Below are 21,588 nucleotides of genomic sequence, written 5' to 3'. Positions count from 1 at the left end.
AGATTTCAGTCTCGGAAGAGTTTCTAGATTTGAATTTCCTTTATTGACCCAATTAAATTTTTATAACTATTTTCCAGATTATTTTAAGTCAGTAATATCTAGGGTGTTTTTTTATGGTTTTGATCTATACATACAATACATACAATTTTAAATTTTGAGATACTTTTTCTCTGGAACAAGTAGTAAAATGAGTTTTTTAATTACTAATTACTTCTTCACAGTTTATATATGAAACTTTAGCTTTAAATAATGCATATTTATGTTAACCAATTAAATATCTTTTTTTCCAGATAAAGTGTTTTTATTTTTAATACCAGTTCCAACTATAGGCTATGGGAAAAGTCTCATTTAATGATTTTGAAAATCATATTTTTATATTTAATTTGTTTTTCTTATCTTCCTCTATTTTTTATTTGAAACCCCATAAATGTATCAAGAAATTTATAATAAATAAAGATATAGAATGTAATTTAAAATGTGGAAACATTTTTATTTAAATAAAATTATTTATAGTCCACATTATTAAATCAAATGATACTTTTTAGAATATTTTTTGTTTGCTTTTCCTTTTAGTGATGAAAATGTAGTATTGCAATGTTACTCAATTCATATTACATATATCATTTCAAACATGAAATTTAAGAAGCTTTTGATATTAAAAATTTAATTTATGACTAGAAATATCACAATAAATCATGCATATAGCCTATAAATGTACATTTGCTTATATGTGTGTGTATAGACATATATATTATATACATCCATCCATATCACCTTAATTCTTGGCTTTGTGATCATTATTTTTTAGTACAGAATTTATAGGCATCCAAATATTTTATTATTTAAAAGTTGATAATAGTGACAATAATCAAAGCACTTCTGATATATAGAATATATGAGTCTTAGAAACTGAACACCAATAATTGTCAACCATTGTTGTTTGAGATGTAGTTTGCCAAAGAGCCAAGGCTGATATGGGCCTCACTGTGTGGCCAGTATAAATTTGAACTTGTGGTTCTCCTACCTCAGCTTTCTGAGTACTGGAATTATAGGTATATGCTACTAAACCTGGTCAAAATTATTATTGTATATAAACTAACTTCTTGGAAAAAATTCTTTTCAAGGCCATGGCCTAAAAGAAACAAAGTTTCAAGAAATAAAGGAGAAATGTTATATTGGAAAATTGAAGTATATATTGTCATATGGTGCTGGTTGAATACTAAATTGGGAAAAATGGGAAAGTAGTTAAAATGGTATCTCTCATGATTTAGCCCTTATGAACCTAGCATCCATTTAATTTGTGTTTGTATATATCTGTTTATCATAATACTTGTTGTTAGGTTTGGAGGAAATATGATATGCACATTAAAAGAATCAGATTCATACTATTGCAATGAAAGTCCTGTTTTCCATACAATGAAGCATAGTTAAGTATATTACAGAGGCCAACTATGATGTACAACTTAATAGTATATTATAAAATACTATAAGAGGCAGCTGGAAAGACAGCCCCATCATTATGGTGTTTGCTGAGCTTGCAGAGGACCTGAGTTTAGTTTCCAACACCCACCTGGGTAGTTCACAACTCTAGCTATAGGAGATCTAATGCCCTCTTGTGGCCTCTGTGAGTTCCAGAACATGTATCTCCCCCCCACACACACACACACACAGAGAAAGAGAGACAGACAGACAGACAGACAGACAGAGACAGAGACAAAGAGAGTAAAATGCTCTATTATTCTTTATTAGATCATAATTATGATCGTGATCGTGTGCATGTACTTTCTGAGGAGAACTGGGATTGTGGAAGCCCAGGGAAGAAAACTAAGGAAGATGAAGCTGTAACTTGTTACCTTGGTTACAGAGAAGTAACAGAAATTCTGAAGAGCAAGGGCATAGCATCAAGGAAGAAGAGTTTTGAAACTCTATAGGATGAGAAAACTACATCCCATAATTATATTTGCCTTTGACTGTGATAAATTTTGCTAAAACAACTCTGGAACTGCTAAAATTACTGTACGTTTCTGGATAAAAATAAATAGCAAATGTAAATTAAAAGTTGACAAGATTAATTTGAAAGATACCAAGATCTAAGATCATTGATGCTGTGAGCAAGAAATACATAAACTAGATCATAAACTGAAAGGCAAATATACTTTGTGTTAAGGATTGACATTCAGTTACACAAGATCAACCACCCAAATTGAATCATTTCTGAGGTAGCAGGTTTTATTGTATGCTAAGGACTGAACATTTGGTATCAGATGAAATGTTGATTACAACAAAAATCATTCGATTATTAATCAATCATGCTTTACAAATATGTATTTTGTGGCAGTGTGATGTATGTTTTTATTCATAGTGGTTGATTTAAATTTTTTGTAAGTATACTTTGATAATATTTAAAGTACCTTTTGCCTTCTCTTGTCACCTCTGATTTGCTTTCAATCATTTGTTAGCATATGACATTACAGTGAGATGGAAGGAGCCGAAAGAAAAGTACCCTTATTATAAACAATAGGTTGAGCCTTGGGTGAAAGACTCAACCAAGTTCACAATATTGTGACTTCACAGTATTGTGAACTAGACTGGCCAGAAAACTCTGAAGGAATCAGATAAATTACTCAGTGTGTGCCTTTTTGAAAAAATCCAGCAGAACATAAACTATGCTATTAGAATAAGTGAGTCATTTTCTGTAAATAATCGTTTAGTTACTCTTGCTTCCTGTTACCAAATAGTGACTCACAAAGCAGAGGTGATTCCCCAAATGATGGGACACAGAGTCTTCCATCCTGAGCCTTAAACTCATGTCTTACTCCTCTCCAGAGCACATAGGACTGACTGATGTCGGGTAACTGACTCATGACGATACCTGTTGGTTTTCCTGTGAAAAGTCTGCATGGGAAGCTAGTGGCATTCCTCAGAGGTTTCCTTTTGTACTTACATCTCTACTACATAAACAAAACAGCTACTTTTATAACGGGATACTATCATGCTCATCCACAAAACCTTTACTGATGCAGGAAGAAAGGCTGTTTCTCTTTTTATTCCCCACAGCAATTACTCTGAGTTCCATTAATAACAATCAGTACCCAAAGGGATTGTGACTTGCCTTTGTGCTCTCTGGTATGTACTCAGAGAGAAGCACATTTGTATTAAATCAATGTCTGTTGTATTGGATTGACTTTGCGCTATTTACGGGTTGTGTGGGGAACCTCTGTACAAAATTATATTAATTTTTGTTTCAGTGTAAAGTTCTATGTTTTTCAAGGTATTTCCAGACACTCTGAAATGTATTGTTATACTATTGGGGCATTCTAATAACATCTGAATGATCTATGCTCTAGTCTTAATTAAACCTATGATGTAATGTTTTAAGATGATTTATGGAACTAACCAATCACTATTTATAATTAGTCCAAAACCATTTTACACAGAATTTAGTTTGTTTTACAACTTGCATCTCTTGCTGTATCATTGGGGTTTTAAAACAGATTCCAGAACTCCTTGGTGAATTAAAAAAAGAAATCAATGCAATAAAAATATTCTGACCATAGAGCAATCTTAAATCAAATAAGACTTACATAAACCTTCCACTTTCAGTAAAGGGACATTAGAAATATCACTTTTCACTTTTGAAATGCTTGAATGCTGATCTTATGTGTTGTACCCTTTCTTCAACAGTATTTGCCTTCATCCTCATCTTACTGTGCTATGTGGAATGTGTGAGTTGTATGTATATATATTTGTGCCTTCATCTGAAATATCCTGATTCCTCATTATGTTCCTTGCCTCTATCAAATGACAAAAGCCATTAGGAAAACGATTTCTAGTAATAACATACTGCATGTGTTTGCAATTCTTCTATGGGCACTAGAAAACTTGTTCAATCTGTATAGTGTAGCCAACAGTTGGCCAATGAAGTCATAAAGACGTGTGTGTGCGTGCGTCTGTGTGTGTACTGATGTACCTTTGTGTACATGTATGTGACATCAAGTGTCTTCCTTCTGTCCTCTTTATTGAGCCAAGGCTCTTCCCTGGGTCTTGGACACACCAAGTAAGGCAGGCAGGGGACCAGCAAACCTTGAGATCTGCCTGTCTCTTCCTTCTCAGATTTGAGATAGCAACACAGACTACCATGCTTTGCCTTCGAGGAACAAATTGAGATTGCCATGCTTATATTGACAGCACCTTATTACCTGAGATATCTCCTCAATTAATCTTAAAAGTTAGTGTGTGTGTGTGTGTGTGTGTGTGTGAGACATACTTTAAAAATCAAACTTATATGCCAGTTGGTTCTTATTAAATGACTTGGGCATGACAATAACTGATTCTCAGCAAACATATATAGTACTTCCTTGATGGATGGCTTGGAGTGAAGTCAGCGGGAATGTTGTTACCTGATTAACTCCTGGGTCTAATCCATAGCACCACGACTATTAATAGTAACAATGTGCTGAGTACACAAATATTAACTTAATTATTCTTAAAATTGTTCTCTGCATCATCCATAAACATAGTTACTAGTCACATTTGGCAAAAACATTTAGTGTCTAGTGCAAATGAATCATATAATTTAACATTTTAGTTAAAGTTACATTTTGGTGTGTTGACGTTTCTATGCTCTTCTAGTCCACAGTAGCTGAAGAGAGTGATGATTGTAAGAAGTTGCTGGTTGCCACTATCTGGGTTCTTTAAAAGTTTATTCAGACCTCAGCTCCAATAGACCTGAAGACCCTCTCTTACATATACCATCACCTTCTCATCTACTGACCTGTCTGCTTATCTACATGTAATTTATATTGTATTTGTTATTAAATATAAATTTTAAATACTGGCCGAAACTTAATTTATGTGGATTTTGATTGCAAAGTACATAGAATTAACCAGCTAAATCCACTAAACAATATTGAAGAAAAAAAGCAATGTTTTAAAATGATTCAAGGAATTACACAGTTTAAAAAACTACTATGCATTGTGCTTAAACATTTAAATGCAAAGATTATAATTATAAAGAATGATTCACTATGCAAGTACAGGCGTTTCCTTTAGATCAATGGAAACATGAAAATAGTATATTGAGAGTGGTCTTCTGGAAGTCCCAGGGGTAGCATGCAAGCCTCTGATCAAGGAAAGGTTTTTTATCACTTAAAAATATTTTTAAAAATATATAAAATTATGCTTTCATATTTTGAAAAACAAACTACTCACATTTTATTTTAGAAAAGCGTTTCGTAGCTTTGTCAGCCCATGTGGGTGATTTGTGCTGGAAAAATACTAGTTGCCTTTTTAAGTAAGAGAAATCTGTGCTCAGGACTATGAACATGTACGTGTATGTGACTACGTATGTATGTGTGTACATATATTTGCCACACCTAGACGAATGAGAATTCTTTAAACGACAAGCTGTGTGCCTTCCACTGTTGATTTTTTTAAAATTTATTTATTTATTTGTTTATAAAAATTTCCACTTCCTCTCCTCCTCCCTATACCCTCCCATTCCCCTCACTCCCTCTCCTCCTCCCCCACTCCCTCTCCTCCTCCCTCTCCAGTCCAAAGAGCAGTCAGGGTTTCCTGCCCTGTGGGAAGTCCAAGTCCCCCCCCCCCTTCCAGGTATAGAAGGGTGAGCACCCAAACAGACTAGGATCCCAAAAAGCCAGTACATGCAGACAAAACAAGACCCAGTGCCATTGTCAATGGCTTCTCAGTCAGCCCCCATGTAAGCCACATTCAGAGACTCTGGCTTGATCACATGCTCGTTCAGTTCCAGTCCAGCTGGCCTTGGTGAGCTCTCATTAGATCAGTCCCCTTGTATCAGAGGGTGAACGCACCCCTTGCGGTCCTGATTTCCTTTTTCATGTTCTCCCTCCTTTTGCTCCTCATTTGGATCTTGGGGGCTCAGTCCAGTGCTCCAATGTGGGTCTCCGTCTCTATCTCCATCTATCGTCAGATGAAGGTTCCCTCTGGACCTGTCTTTCTTGCTCACGTTCTTCCTCCTTCTGCTTCTCATTTGGACCTAGGGAGTTAAGTCTAGTGTTCCAATATGTGTCTCTGTCTCTATCTCCATCCATTGCCAGATGAAGGTTCTATGGTTATATGCAAAATATTCATCAGTATGGTTATGGGCCAAGGCCAATTCAGGCACCCTCTTCTCTGCTGCCCAGGGAACAATCTGGGGACCTCTCCTTGGGCCTGGATGGATTGGGGAAATGGGATGGGGGGGAGGGAGGAAGGATGGATATGGGAGCAGGGAAGTATATATCTCAACTAAGGGAGCCATTTTAGGGTTTGCAAGAGACTTGATCCACTGTTGATTTTTGATGGACCTCACTCAGTCCCTGTAGTGACCTGAAAGCATTCAGGACGCACAGTCAAGAGTAAGGGGATGATCTGTACACTTGACTCTCAAAGGGAGTGCAGCTTCCTGCTCCAGAACTTCAAACCTGTCCAGAATCCTAGAAGCTTTTTCCAGAGCACTGTTTCAATTTGGAGAGTCACACAATGAAAGTTCAATGAGTTTCCTCCTCTCCTCATGGATGTACAAATGGCATAATGCTATCAAACCTCTCTGATAACAGGTAGTATATTTGCTTCTCACTGAAATTACCAATTCAGTACAGTTCAAAGTTTATCTTCTACATCAGGATTACTTCTGTTCCATAAGCATTTAAAAACAGGGGACTACAATAATCTCAACTAGGCAGACTCCTTGAGACCTTAATGTTTAGGAAACATTTAACATTGTTCTGAAATTGAGGATTCAGACACAGCTCACATTTTCTTTTTCATCTTCTAAAGATCTTACGGTCAACTTTGACTTTTTCCCTTCCTTGTCTCAAGTTTAAGCCTCTTAGAAGATTGATTCTCAATTACATCCCTTAAAACTTCATCAGGAAGAAAGAAAGAATGGGGTCGATGTGAGCAGTCTTGGCAAGTCCCCATCTCTCAACTTCTGCACGCGCCTCATCTTTGAGCACAGCCAGTGGCTGTTTCCTTCCCAGTGACACAGGGATTAAACCTCACCCTGGGAGTGAGAAACACCTAAATTTAGAACAAATCTGACCGATATGACAGCGGGAGCTGGCTTTTCCCTCATGCCTCATAATAGCTCATCATCTGTAGGTAGAAATTCTGACACCTCAAGTATTACATGATTTTTTTAAGGACTAAATGATTTTGTGTATATGACATTGCACAATCATGGTGGCTAGTAGGTAAAGGTATACTGTCAAAACATATGAGATACGGTACAGCTCCTGTTTTATTGAAAGTTCTAGTGATTAGTGCTTCAGAAGTTATGCAATGAATACAGTCATAGAAAACTGAGGTAGACACTTGCTTCAGATGCTTTCTTTTTCCTGATCCTTCCTTTTTTCTTACCTTTGGACCATAATGGCATAGCTGCCTGGATTACTGCTTTGAACAAACCACATTAAAAACACCTACATTGTTAGGAAAGACAAAATATGTCTCACCTCTTCTCTCTGAAGTTACAGTCTGTCTTCATGCCTCTGAGGTTAAGTTTTTGCCTTTCATGTGTAGTGCATACTTTAAGAATTGGCACAATCCTGTCACTGTTGCACACATGCAAATTTGGGGAAACACCAAACTGCTAATTATCTCTGCGTTTCTATCTCAAAAATGGGGAAATAGTGACTTTTTCTATCATTTCTTTAAACTATGGAGAAAGCAAAACCATTTGAAAGAGAGAAATGGAGCATCCATCTTTTTATAAATAACAAATTAAGTCAATGAACATCACTCATTTGAGGTCTTACATGTGTACACCTAGGAAAGGAGACAGCGAAGTGTTTTCTTCAATGTTCACTCAGGGGAAAGGCTGCCTCTGCTTTTGTTTTGCCCTATTGTATTTCCTTCTCTGATTTGTGGCCCTAGGTCTTACAGCAATGAAGACAGCGAGTACCTGAATGATTTAATTACTAGGTTAGCCATTTGCCAAGTCTGTGTTCCATCTTGGTCATATAATGCTATACGGAGTACAATAGTCTTGCAATTTTATCCCATTATTTTTTACTTAGCAGAACCAGCCAGTTCCACTTGAGTAAGAATGCATACCATTCCTGTTTGCTAGGGTTTGGCTGTGGTTTTAAAAGTATGTAAAATTTATTTGTTAATTAATTTTATTAAGTTTTTGAAACAAAGTCTTCAGTGGCTAGGAATGATAGATTACAAGTAGCCTCTTGAGGTTTTACTTTTATTTAGTTTATGCTATAAATTGTGTGTGTGTGCGTGAATGTGTGTGCACACATGTGTGTGCGTATGTATGCAAGTGCATGCACACATGGAGGTGCCCATGGAAGTGAGAAAAGAATATAGCATCCTTTGAAACTGAGGTTATAGCCAGTTGTGAGTTGCTCAGTGTGGATGCTGGCAACTTAACTTGGATCATTGGCAAGAGCAGCACTCACTCACAGACACTGAGCCATCACTATGGCGCCTGACTTTTGACATTCTAAACATGGTTCTTTCCTGCTCTTTTTCTTTAGGTTGGCTAAACTATTAACTCTGAGTCTTGAATGATTTCCCAAGGCAGGATTACTTTTATTTAGAGAACAATGTATACGTCTAAAGTTTGGGGAAATAATATATGACAAGTAAGAGCCTACTCTATCCATCTCTGGCACATAGATAAAGTACAGGACAGTAGCTAACACGTCCATAGACTTAGGTCCTTAGCCTCTGTTTTATTTTGAGATTATCAGCGACTGGGTGAGCTGTGTGAGTGGTTTTTCTTGTTTTCTGCTATGGATTAGATTTCAGGGTTCTTTGGCCTAAGAAAAGTTCTTCTCAGACTTTGTGGATAATTGGGAGCAGTGAAAATATCTTTTGTTTGTTTTTGTGTTGTTTAGATAGTTTTGTTACAAATCATTCACGTTGTATAAAGTGCTGGCAAATTTATCAAAAAAATGTATGGGACAAAGGTTTGGTTTAAATTTGGAATTGACAATGTTAAAGAGTTTTCTTCTCTTTTTCAATACTTTTGAGTGTTCTGCCTACGTGTATGTATGTACTTGAGGTGCATGTGGTATCTACAAGGGTGAGAGGGCATTGGCTCTTCTAGAACTGGAGTCATAGACAGTTACGAGCTACTGTGTGGGTGTTTGTAACCAAACCTAGGTAATTTACTCTCATCCACTGAGACACCTGTTGAGCTCAACCATGATTTTAAAAAAATATTATTATATCCAAAATTATCTCTGTTTCTGTTGTCTATCTGAAATTTATATTTTACTTGGACCCCTAATATTTTTTTGTTAGGCAGCTGTGGTTAAAAATATTTTCAATACTAAAGATTTATTGTGGGGGCATAATTAATATATTTGCCTGTAACAAAATACACATAATTAGAATATGACTGATGAACTATCAGAGGAAAACATGCCAATCAAATGTAATAATTTTTATCCAAGTACCAAAAAAATTTAAGAGAAGTCTTTTCCTTAAAAGTTAGGACTATTACATCCTAAATACCCAAGGTAGCTTGCCACAGCATCATATACTTTAGTGGATAAAGAATCGTTGGTGTTAAAGCCACACTGTATGAAGACTTCCATCTCGGCTTAAATAGCTTTTGCACTGACTGCTCCCACGTTCTTTTGTGAGCTCTTAAGGAAACTTTCTGCAGAGCGAGCTCTGCTCAGTGCTCAGTTAATGAGAGACTTCACAGATTTCGCACATGTTCTGCTGCTGTGCGGTTTGAATTGCTAGTTTTATAGAGATCCATTGCCCTACCAAGATAAATCTCTTAGACATAACCTATGCTAGGTCTGTTTGCCCTCATCTTGAGGGGTCACACCCTCTAGACACTTTCACTGCCTGATTTCTCTATACCTCACCATCCCAGCTGCCTCCTGTGTAGTGACCCCCGCACTTTCCTGTTTCTCATGCAGCTCTGCAGTGCTCAGATTCCCAGTGGAGCCTCTCTATGCTCTCATCAGTGCCCAGTCCCCTCCCGTGTTTATAAACTTGGGATCGTATTCATCAGTCTGGCAGTTTTCAGTGTCTCTTCCCAAGCATATGTTTTCGTCTAGTGTTCACATCCAGGGAATCTCGTTATTAATGAGGGAATTCATTGAACAAACTGAGCCCTAGCTCCTTTACTTCATATAGAAAGGCATAAACACGCAAAGATTTAAAGTTGTTTTCTAAAGGTTAGAGTCACAAGAAAGGCAGGAACATGGCTTGCGCCATTAGGTTAGTCTTTGTGATGTTGAGCTTCTTCTTCGTAGCATGATTACAATCACAGAATGGTTTGTTTGAGATAAGAACTTAGCTGAATTACACAGAGTGGGTGTTCAGAAAGCATTCATTGTCACTGTCCACTTTTTGACTAAAGAAAAGAGAAAATGTGGGAGAGATTGTGACCTGGCTTTTATTAAAGCAAAGAACCTTAAATTTCCCCACCCTGAGAAACTTCTTCTTCCTGATCCTAGACAAACATTCATGTGTCACTTAACAACTGACATCTATAGTTATAAAATTTATAATCGTACTCTATGTGTTTTCTGACTCCATCATGCTTCTGTGTTCACATTTTATTCCTTAACTTGTAGTTGAAGCTTGGCATTCTGGAATGTTGAATGCACGGGTGAATGGTAGCAAACCATGTTGTTACTCTTCTTATATCTGAGAAGGACAGATGTGAAAGAGACAGGTGTAATTTATTGTATCTATGGATGTTTAAAAGTAAATCATAGTGTACCCTGGTGATGAGATTCTGGAAAGTTATCCCTTATTTCTATTAGGTATTTACTAACGCACTATATTTTAATATGAACTCCATTTAAGACTTTTTTAACATCTTAAATTCTTTTCTTCCATATTCCCTTCTCAAAGAGCCATGTGTAATTTTTAAAGCTCGGTAAAGCAACTGCTCTGAAAGATGTGAAAGTGATTTACAGTCTGCTTCCGCCAGATTAGCACAAACCCATCTCATCTTTTCCCCATCTTCTACCGCTGCTACTTCTGACCACATCGTTGTGAATCACTACTGCCCATTTTACTCACCGAAGATCCATGCCTGATGTAGGATAATGGAAGTTCACTTGCAGTGTGATTTCTAATTGGCTTCATAATAAAAACCTGAAGTCAGATATTAAGGGAGTGAAAGCTAAAGAATCAGAGAGGTAGAACAGCCAACCACTAGTTCTTACCTGTACGAAATCCTCAGACTGAGTGTGGTATCCTGTCTCTACAAGTGCTCAAACTGAATGCTTTGTGCTCTTGTTTCTTCCTGCCTTATATTCCTCTTTCCACCCAGCCATATCCCTTCCATCCTCCACCTCCCTAGTATTAGGATTAAAAGCATGTGACTGCCAAATATTGGGATTAAAGATGTGAGCCACCCCTGCCTGATTCTATTTCTCCTTGAGACTGGATGAATCTAGTATAACCTATTGTGGTCTTGAACTCACAGCGATCCATCTGTCTCTGCCTCCTGAGTGCTGGAATTAAAAGTGGGTGCAACCACTGCCTGGTCTCTATAGCTAACTAGTGGCATGCTCCACACACTAGTCTTCAGTCCAGCTTTATTTGTTATAGCACATTAGAATATCACCAAAGTCACAAACATAAGTTTGAGCATGAGGCTGTCAGTACACATATATGGTAATATCATTTTGTACATGGAGAGGCAATGTCTAAACCTTACATTCGCTTCATTTGTAAATAGCATAACATCATCATTGAGCTCTTGTAAGATTGCAGAAGATAGCAGCACTTAATTTTTGTCATAAATAAGATAGAACAAAGGTGACAATAAATTGAAGCTGTTATGGTAAAGTAAAAATGAGTATGAAGAATTTTTGACTTTTCTATTCATTTTCAATGTTTTTAATTTTACTAGAACATATTGTTTGTATAAAATAATGGGTTTTAAAATGAAATTCTCATAAATATGCACAGTGTAGGTCAGCCATCTAACCCTCCTTCAGTTTCACTTATCTCCTACTCCATTATGCCAATCCCCCTGTCCTTCCAGAACAGTGTCCTTTTCATGTGTGTGTGTGTGTGTGTGTGTGTGTGTGTGTGGTATAAACATGTGTGCATGTGTGCATATAACAGTTTTGAATCATTTTACTTTCTGGGAAAATTCTATTCATTTTTCAAAATCTGCTTATTCTCCATGTTCACATTAAGATGGAGTCAGGAATGTTGAAGTAGCCTGTTCTAACATTCCCATTCTCCTATTTCTTAGTTAATCCTGCACCCTTTTTGCATTTTGTCTTATTCTATAAACTATCACAAAATAGTCATGGGTCAATAATTATGAAGGAGACTCTGGCAATCATTTACTAAAATGTCCTTATTTAGGTCAAGCGAGATGACTCGGAGCACAAGAATGCTTGCTCCATAAGTAGGCAGACTCAAGTTCAGAGATCAGCACCCATTATAAAAAAGCAGGTGATGATGCTCACATGTGAAAACAGATGCTTAAAAGAAATCCCACACTAGCTCAGAATTGAGTATCATAGAAGGTTATTTATTTAGGGGTAGACTCACAGATTACAGTCTTCTGCACAAACAGGGAACAGGAACCAATCACGCTGCCAGAAGAGAGCCTGGATATGTGCTGTACATCAGCATATATAGTTTAAGAGGCCACACCCAAGTGGGCAGGTAACTTAAAGGCTACTGGCTGTAGGAATTCCTATAGCACATGAGTGAGACTAAGGGAACAACACTAGGGCTTTCTGGCTATGGTCAGGCAACCTAACTAACTCAAGAGGTTAAGACTGAATGTGATCAAGCAAAGTGTCCTCCTCTGTTTCAGGGATGAATACAGATGTGCTTAATCATACATATACATGTGCATGCACTACCACACACATCTATGTACTTGCACACATATAATAATCATGTCTTCACTTACTAGCAACAACTACAAAACTAAAACAAATTCTTTGGGGGAATTATTTGCTTGCTAACTTCTGATGAAGCAAGTGATGAGTTTTTGACACTTAGAGAAGTAAGTTTGTCTAGTTGACAGAGGATGGACTCACACGCAAGTGACTTCTGGAATAAAGGGGAGTCTTGTAGCAGATACTTGCAGATAAACCTACAAATGCTTGCTAGGTATTTTTCATGTTGTGCTATGTTTTCTTTTGTACAAACTTCAACTTTCTTGCTGTTTAGAGATAAGATCTCACTCTTTGGCTCAGGCTTGTTTCAAACATGTGGTTCTGCTCTTTTCCAAACTTTCCAAATGCTGGTGTTACTGGTGTGGGACAAAGGGTTTGGTTTCAAATTTCATGTTATTTTGCAGATTCACTTCTTAAAAATTGCTCCTGACATTCTGTGGACATCTAAGAGTGGTCCCTAAAAGATTAATATTTCTAAGACCTGGGAATTCTTTTGATTCCTAATTGTAATTGCCTAACCTCTGTCTTCAAACGATGTCTGCTCTCAGAGGCCACCATGATGAAAGTGAAGTGGAAACAATATTTTTGTTGTTGTTCACATGTTTGTTTTCCCTCAGTTAAGGGGAAAAGATCAAGACATAAAATCTCTACCCTTCATTTCAAATGGAGCAGTCCTTGGTGTTCCTAACCACTGGTCACTTATCCTTAGTTTCATGATCATACTTTGTTTTATTGACCTTGGTTGTCTACAGACTATTGTCAGAATTGTTGCCTCCCTTCTACTGAAAAGGGAGAGGAGAGAAGGAGGGAGTGGAATAACAAGGATTAATGCCTAATCGATGAGGAAATGCAAGCTTGTTCAAATTCAGTTTTCTTCTCTTGCGTTATAGGGTGCTCTTGTGAACAAATTTTCCCATGCTGTCTCAAGGGACACTACCTTAGGCCAGCAACAAAACCAAACCCATACTACGACCACAGCCATGAGAGAAATTGGTTATTTCCCACAAAAGTTATAGCAAAGTACCTAGAAGTTCCATGGCCCGAAGCATCATTAGGTCCCCATGTTGTAGTTTGCTTTGCCTTTAAATAGCTGTCTTTCTCAAGTTGTGCTTTAGGAACAGTCTTCCTTTACCAATTATCACTTAAACATTTGAAGTGAAAAATAACCCTCAGCAAGTCTTTTATTTCCTTGATTCCAGTAAGAGATGTAAACAAACAGACTGAGCTGTTCCAACATCAAGTTATAAGAGTTTGAATCTCCTACTATGGCCCAAACCTTTTCTTGTCAGACCCCTTTGGTAACATCAAATGTTCCTGATCAGTCACTTGTCATAAACTTAGAACAGGGTGTACCTAGTACTAGTGGTCAAAGGAAAACTGTAATCATTATTGTTATTTATATTTGTGAACATTAAGTGAGGCGTCATTTGATTTGAAATACATGGGAAATGATTCTATGTCTCTTTATAGATAAAAAATACCAATTCCTTCTTAAACTAGAAATTAGGTAATTCAGAATTAACTTCTTCATTTGCCAGAAGATTTTAGAACTGATTTCTTTATTGATTTGATGACCTTCCATTACTGCATTTTCAGAAGAAGCATTTTGACCATGTGAAAAATGAGCATATCCCCCTGGTGTCTGTGGCAGCACATTAAGATCAGACATAAATTGACATTGAAAGTTCAACTCTGTGTTGACACTTCCTTGAAATTCATCTCTGTCGGGTGATACTTTAATAATTGCTTCTTGTAAGCATTTGGAATGGATTCAGACGTAGATTTATATGCTCTCTGGTAAACATCAAGCTGATGATTTCTCATTGATTTTATCACATATCTTGTAGATCTGCCAGTTGTGTATCATTCTCGTCTTTCACTAAATCCAGACACTACAAGAGATGGGAGCTGGTAAAGCTTAGAACTTCCATTTGTTAGGGAAACAGAGCTACTGACCCTCTAGAAAGAAGGAAAACTTGTGTTAGTAGTTGCCAGTGAAAATCTGTCCCTACCAATTTGTGTCCTAGGAGCATTCATATTCTTTATAAGGCCATCATTTCTGGCATTTAATTTTCCAAATGTATTTTCAAAAAAATATGCTATATTACGGCCCATTACCAATCACTAATGGAGAATTTTATGACTAACTTTTGGACCAAAAATGATTATTTGCTGTGTGAGGATACATTTGCAAAACTAGATGTGGTAACATTTAAATGACCACTTATTTCTAGTAGACAAGTGCTCTGACTATAGCCTAAAACTTAGATTTCCATTTCATGGCATCATTATCCTCAAGCCCAGATGGATGTCTTTTGCACTTAAAGAGCATAAGTGAAACCAATTTGATGGAAATAGGCTGGGTCTTGTCATTAGGAAATTTAGAAATGGAAAAATAATGACTTGTATAATAAACGCATGGTCGGAGGCCAGGCCCATTCCCCAATGTAGTTCTTTTTTCTTTCAAGAAATAGGAAAGTAATACACATCTCCACTAGATGCTCCTTTTTTTTCCCGGAATGGTAGCTTTAGTATCCAGTGACTCAAACCAAGCAATGTGAGCTCTTCCATGTGTGTGATGAGCATTTTTATGCCTATTTTGCATTCCAAATTTCTAGAAAATAGAGCTCTTAAAATAATGCCATCATCATTGTTTCTATCTTATTTTTAACCACTATGTGAGCTGTAAGGATCCATTAAACAGTTTTAGATTCTTTCTTTCTCTATTGACATCTCCACAGTCTGTTTCCAACATTTCAGAGAGCTGTAAAGTAAACAATGATTCAGTGACAAAATTTATACAGTGCCTATAGTGTAAATATCGCTGGAGAGAGGCTTTTTAGTCTAGAATACACAGCCTGAAAAACAAGGAATAGCTGCTCAAGACTCTCTCTCTCTCTCTCTCTCTCTCTCTCTCTCTCTCACTCACTCTATCTCTTACATTTTGACTTCTAAGATTTACTCATACTTACATAAACCTCAAGTGTTTATTTTATAGCTAATCTCCACTGAAGACTTTTCCAAACTCTGTTTCCATGTTGTTTAAAGTACAAAGGGTAGGATAAAGAAACAAAATAGAGGTTAAGAGACCTATCTGAATCCTCAGACCTTGCTACTGTGTCAAGAATCAAACAGAGAATCAAGCCACATTGGTTTCAGATTTTTTTTTTAAAAGGGCCCATTGTTTCTACGTGGCTCATTTAGAGTATGATCTAATTTCTTTACTTGCCAATGTAAAATATCCTTTATATTATTAAGGTATTTAAATCTTACAATGTAAATATGCCAATTTAATATATGATGACTAACCACCAGTAATATAATATGTCAAATATTTATTTAATTGCTCACTGAGAACTAATAATACTGGAGATAATTTTTGTTTTGCTTTATTTTACTTTCAGGAAGTCACATAGTTCCAGGAATTAGTGGTAAATGAAAGTACTATCTGATAACATGCCCTCAGACTTTTAAAATTAATTTAGTAATATGAATACTCAAGAGGCTCCCAAAGTTTTTCCTTATCACAAACTTAAGATTGACAAACTTGATTAGTGAAGTTATGTGGATTAAATGATGAAAGAGAAACAGTTCATTGAAGGAATTTTCTGTAAATTTAAGACTGCAGATATCAAAATATTCCTGAATAATCCATGGAAAGGGTCCAAGGCAAGAGAGCTTTATAAGGCTCCTCACATTATGCCCTAGGTGAAGACTTCCCTTCTGCTCCATTGCTGAAACGTTTATCTGATTCACATCAGTCGTCTCCTCTATGCTTGACACACTGTGATGTGTATACGTGACTGTCTACACGAGCTTTGTTCCTTCTTGACACTTGGGCTTGGGTGGACAGAACTAGGTGTCCAGGTATCTGGGGTGTTTCGCACTAAGTAATCGACTTCCACTACATGAAGGTATTCAAACATCAATGAATTTCTAAGGAATTCTTTATAACATATACATACCGGTTCTCATGCAAGGCTCTTTACGGCTTTTATTTCACCCAAGTGACAACTACAAGCTGAAGCTCTAGCAGCCTTAGCAATATGAATGGCAGAGGGAGGATCTGAAGCCAATCCATTCTCTCTGTTACTCTTTCATTCAACAGATTTATCCTGAGAGATTCTTCATGTGTCAGACATTCTGTCAGACCTGAGGATCTAAAGTTGAATACATTGAGATCCCCTGAAACTCTGCCTCGTCACAGAGCCAGACTATAAACAGTAATTATAACACAATGTGGTAAGGGCTTTGACAGAACAATGCACTCGCTGCAGTGGGATTTCTAAAGAAGGAAGAAATGACTGAACACACCAAATTGCTCCATTTAATTTTAATATACTTTTGGTATTCGTTCTAGTCTGATTGTTTAGAATGTGACTACTGTAACTCAGAAAAGGTAGGAAAAGGCCTATGTAAATTAATGAAACTTTAAATATTGCAGTTCTATTTCTAAGCTAATTAGTGTTCATTATTGTACGCATTATACATTTAATTTGACTCTCAAAGAGATATCTATATAAAGTCTTATGTGGGAAATCTTTAAAGGGCTTGCTTAGAAATAGAATCATTATTGTTGTCATTTATATTGCTTCGAAATCCAAAGAGAAGGCACAAAAGATAATTATTTTCACAAGTACCTTGCAAGAACAGGTATATGGAGTAATTAGCGTAGGGGTACAACATGTCATGAAAATAGCTCAGAATGAATCGGAAACATAAACAGTGTTCTAGAATGCAGGTGGGCGCCAGAGCATTGAATAGAAGTTCACCTGCTGTTAGTTTTTTATTTTATTTTGTTTTTAATTAATATTAAATCTGTACAGAAAAACCTTTCACCTTGATAAATAGATTTATTTCACTTTTCATAATTTATCAATACTTTTTAATTCAAAAGAAATAGCTATGGAAAATTATAGCATTTAACAATGGCAATAAAAATATTTTTCTGAAATAGTAAAAAAAATCAAAGTCATCACAAGTCTCTTAGCATGTCTTATCAAACTATTGCAACTGGGAGCAATGAAAACTCATTAAGAACAAGACATGACATACAAGGAATAAAAAATTGTAAGTAAATGACCATTATTTCTTTTCTTGAGAACATTGGAAAATGATTTAAAGTTTTATTATTTTTGTATTTTCAAGTTTAATTTTTGGGTAGAGATGTCACAATTATGTATATGATTGGGCTTTCAAGGAAGAATAAGTAGCACACACAGAGCCTTAAACTTTCAACGTTTGCAAGAATACTGAAAGGCACGTGTAATATTATGTCTAATTATTTTCGTTCTAAAACTCCAGAATTTATTCTACCAAACTATAGAATTTCATCAGAAGGCAGACATTTCCCAACAATCCCTTTAATTCCTCTTCCCCAGCTTTCAGAACCAGGACCCCGCTTTTAAGGGATCTACTCTCTCAGATTATTCATGAATGAAATCATGCCGTTTGTCTTTCTCTGTCTGACACATAAAATCTAAAAATAAACAAAATAGATATGAAGGCCTAAGCAAACGTGGAAAGACTGATGTTCTGTTTAAAAACTTAATTCCAAAAGCTGAGAGTGACCATCAGCCAGAGATTAAGTATCAAAAGAGCCAAGAGTATATTTAAGAGTAAAGAGAAACCAAATGGATGAGAAATGGGTAGAAGCCATTGTGGGGGGGGCAGTAACCCCTTTCAAGCATCTTAGGAATGCATGTTCAATACATTCCAGGATCACATCCCCCGCAGGCAGTGGAGTTGCTCTGCCCAGTGTCTATGCATTCACCTTAGGCCACATTGTAAAAAGAAATTAGGAGAAACAGTTGCCCTTCTGTGTTTCATACCGAAGCTCTACTCTAGTAGCCCCTCTTGTAATTAGATGAAAGTCATATTTGTTCTTTCTCCATTTTCCATTATATCATCCCACTTAAATTCTTCTGTTTCGTTCATGTAAGAATCCAGCGGGAGCCTGTTGTGTTGATGGATGCTATACCTACCGTGAATGACTAAATCTATTCCTTGGGAATAAAATCGGTAAGAGGGCAAGTCTTTTAACTCAGATTTCTACCAAATTTCTGATTTACTGCTGCTGGAGACCAAGGATAGAGAGGGTTTTCTGAAGTGCTTAGAACACATGGAGAAGTTGGGTTGACAGATAAACCATTGCTGCCTTCAGATCCTGTCTATGGATTCCCCTCCAAATGATTTGGGAGTGTGAAAGTCTTCCTAGGGTCTTGATGAAGTTCCCTCAGGGAGCTGGACTGCTGAAAGTCAGCAGCCACCAAAGCCACCCTAACAATATGACTTTTCGCATGCCCAAAAAGAATAAGAAAAGGTAGACGTGGAGTAAGCAGATTTTTATAATTCTCTCCACAAAACTCATTTATAGTTAAAAAAAAAACAAAACAAAGAACATTTCTAAACTCTGCATGCAAAGATAGTAGCTCAGATGATGGCATTACCCAATTATAATCTTGTCCAAGGCATCCTTAAAGATACTCTGTAATCTCATTCATCAGAAAAGAGTCTGGAGGGATATGTTTCTCAGTAATCCTTTGAGGTATAACTAGAAGCCAGCATAGGAGTAGAGAGATCTAATGCGAAGACACTGAACTGAAACTCCGCAGCCCATAGCCCCACTAAGTGTGCCATTCTTTCCCTGATGATTGCTCTTGACCCTTACATTTCAAGTCTATAATAGACAGGACTCTTATCTCAGGAGCCCCCACGCAGTCTCTCTAGTGTGCTCTCACCTTTCTCCAAGCATGTTTCTTTCTAGTTAAGAAATATCACTTCACTTTGTAATAACTCATCTGCAAATTCTTTTGTTTCTTTTTATTAAACAACATACTGATTCTTGTGAATCTTTCATTTGTCAAGAAACACAACTGAGATTATAGGTTTTGTTTTTTCCATGTGATAGCACATTATATGATTTTATGTGAATAAGAGTCTCGAAGCCATTACAGGGTATCTCTGAGTCTTGAGGGCTCAGGCCAGGCCAGTACCCCTCAATACTTGCCTTTGATAGTCTTTACAAAAAATATTTCGTTTTTAAATTTTTGACAGGTTGTAAATTAAATTGAGTCTCATGTAGCTGAAACTACTAAATGCAAGCAAGATAATCTTGGTGAAATCCATTTTAGGAATTTTTAATGAATTTATTATAAATGACACTTTAAAACTTATCATTATATATTTTAACATTTCACCTAGAAGATCCCTATTCTAACTCGACATAATTCTAGAGAGAATCTAATGTAACATCAATATAAGTTCAGTCATCATCTTGCTTTTTTTTAAAATTTATTTTGGTTTTTCTAGTCATAGTTTCTCTGTAGTTTTGGAGCCTATCCTGGAATTAGCTCTTACAGACCAGGCTGGCCTCGAACTCACAGAGATCCACCTGTGCTGGATTTAAAGGCATGTGCCACCGCTGCCTGTCATTATCTTGCTTTTAATAATCATCTTTTTTTTAAATTTTATACATGTAATAGGTACTAAAGTTACCTGATATTACAAATCAATACTTTGGAATATTTCAGCATTGCTACTTAAACTACCCTTTATGAATATATAAAGTAAAATATTTTTTTAAAAAAATAGACTTTTCTTACCATTTATTACCATTGTATTTACAGGTGAATATTTTTACTTTTTATTTTTTGGCTAATTCTAGTTTAGTCAAGTGTTCCATTCCAGTTCATATAAGACCTTGTTAGTGAGACTGGCTAGTATTATTTGGCCAAAAGCCAGAAACCCCATTTTTCCTCAAATGGTTGCATTTCTTGAAGGCATTCTGCTCTGTGTTGTTGGGTGTGCTTTCCTAAAGGTGTACATTCTGGTTTCTTTTGTTCTTTGTTTATATTTATTCCAAACTTGCCATTTGTGAATTTCTGAAAAAAAAACTACTAAAATTTCTTTTCTTTTGTGGTCACTTCCAGAACATATAATTAGTTTCACTATAAATCCTCTAGTGAATAGTTACCCATTTCTGTTGGTCAATGGAAAAGAATAGATATTTTCAAAATTATGGATAACATTTTAGTATTGAGACCAATGAAGGTTGTAAGCTGAATAAGTCTCCTACTTTTTGTCTCTCATGCTTTTCACCTTCTACTTTTGTCATGATCCTCCGGCAGTGAGATAAATGGCTTTATGAAAGGTAAAATAGATGGAAGTGATGAACTAAGAAATACATAGAATGATAAATATATTTTAATAATTCTGTATATCATAATTAAAACTTCAAAACAGCTACTCTAAGTATACATAATTGAAAGTGGATGAGTAGGTATAAAAGGTCAAATAATGGCAGAGCCTCACTCGTGGTCTCTGAAAAGTGTGCAAATATTGAGTTGGGGCGCTGCAAACATGAGTTTGTGCTGGACTATGTCTCTGATCCACCACCATTAGCCGTCATGATTATGACCAAACATTTTACAACCCACATTCATAAAACAAAAATTTCAAACTCGTGAGTATAGACACTGTTCAATCCCTGTCTGAGGTTTCTATCAGCAAACATTTTTATTTTAAAATTCTTACAAGGAGTATCGAAAAGCAAGGGCATAGGGTGAGGTTTCTCAATTTTACAGTCTAAGGTTTTGGCCCGTGTTACAGTTAGATTTCAACTTTACAGTACTCTTTTATCATTTGCCAAAAAAACAGGTTGACTATGTTTTCCTCAAACAAGCTTTTGGAGAGAATTCAAATCACT

The 21,588-nt window shown here is 36.4% G+C and overlaps 1 long non-coding RNA gene across 4 annotated transcripts in view; it reads left to right on the top strand.

Annotated features, from left to right (window-relative positions):
- Positions 1 to 21,588, top strand: part of LOC125392952 (uncharacterized) — a 381,816-nt gene that overhangs the window by 282,472 nt on the left and 77,756 nt on the right. Inside the window, exon 7 of one of the 4 annotated variants that reach the window (XR_015000624.2) lies at positions 1,750 to 3,493. The exons of the other annotated variants lie outside the window; for them this stretch is intronic. This is a non-coding gene — a long non-coding RNA (uncharacterized LOC125392952). Of the gene's footprint in view, positions 1 to 1,749; positions 3,494 to 21,588 lie in introns of those variants that run through there. 4 annotated transcript variants of the gene reach the window in all.

Source organism: Myodes glareolus, chromosome 2, assembly GCF_982192425.1.
Source record: "Myodes glareolus chromosome 2, mMyoGla1.1, whole genome shotgun sequence".
In the NCBI taxonomy this organism is placed as follows: Eukaryota; Metazoa; Chordata; class Mammalia; order Rodentia; family Cricetidae; genus Myodes; species Myodes glareolus.
This window is presented reverse-complemented; position numbering and strand designations above follow the sequence as displayed.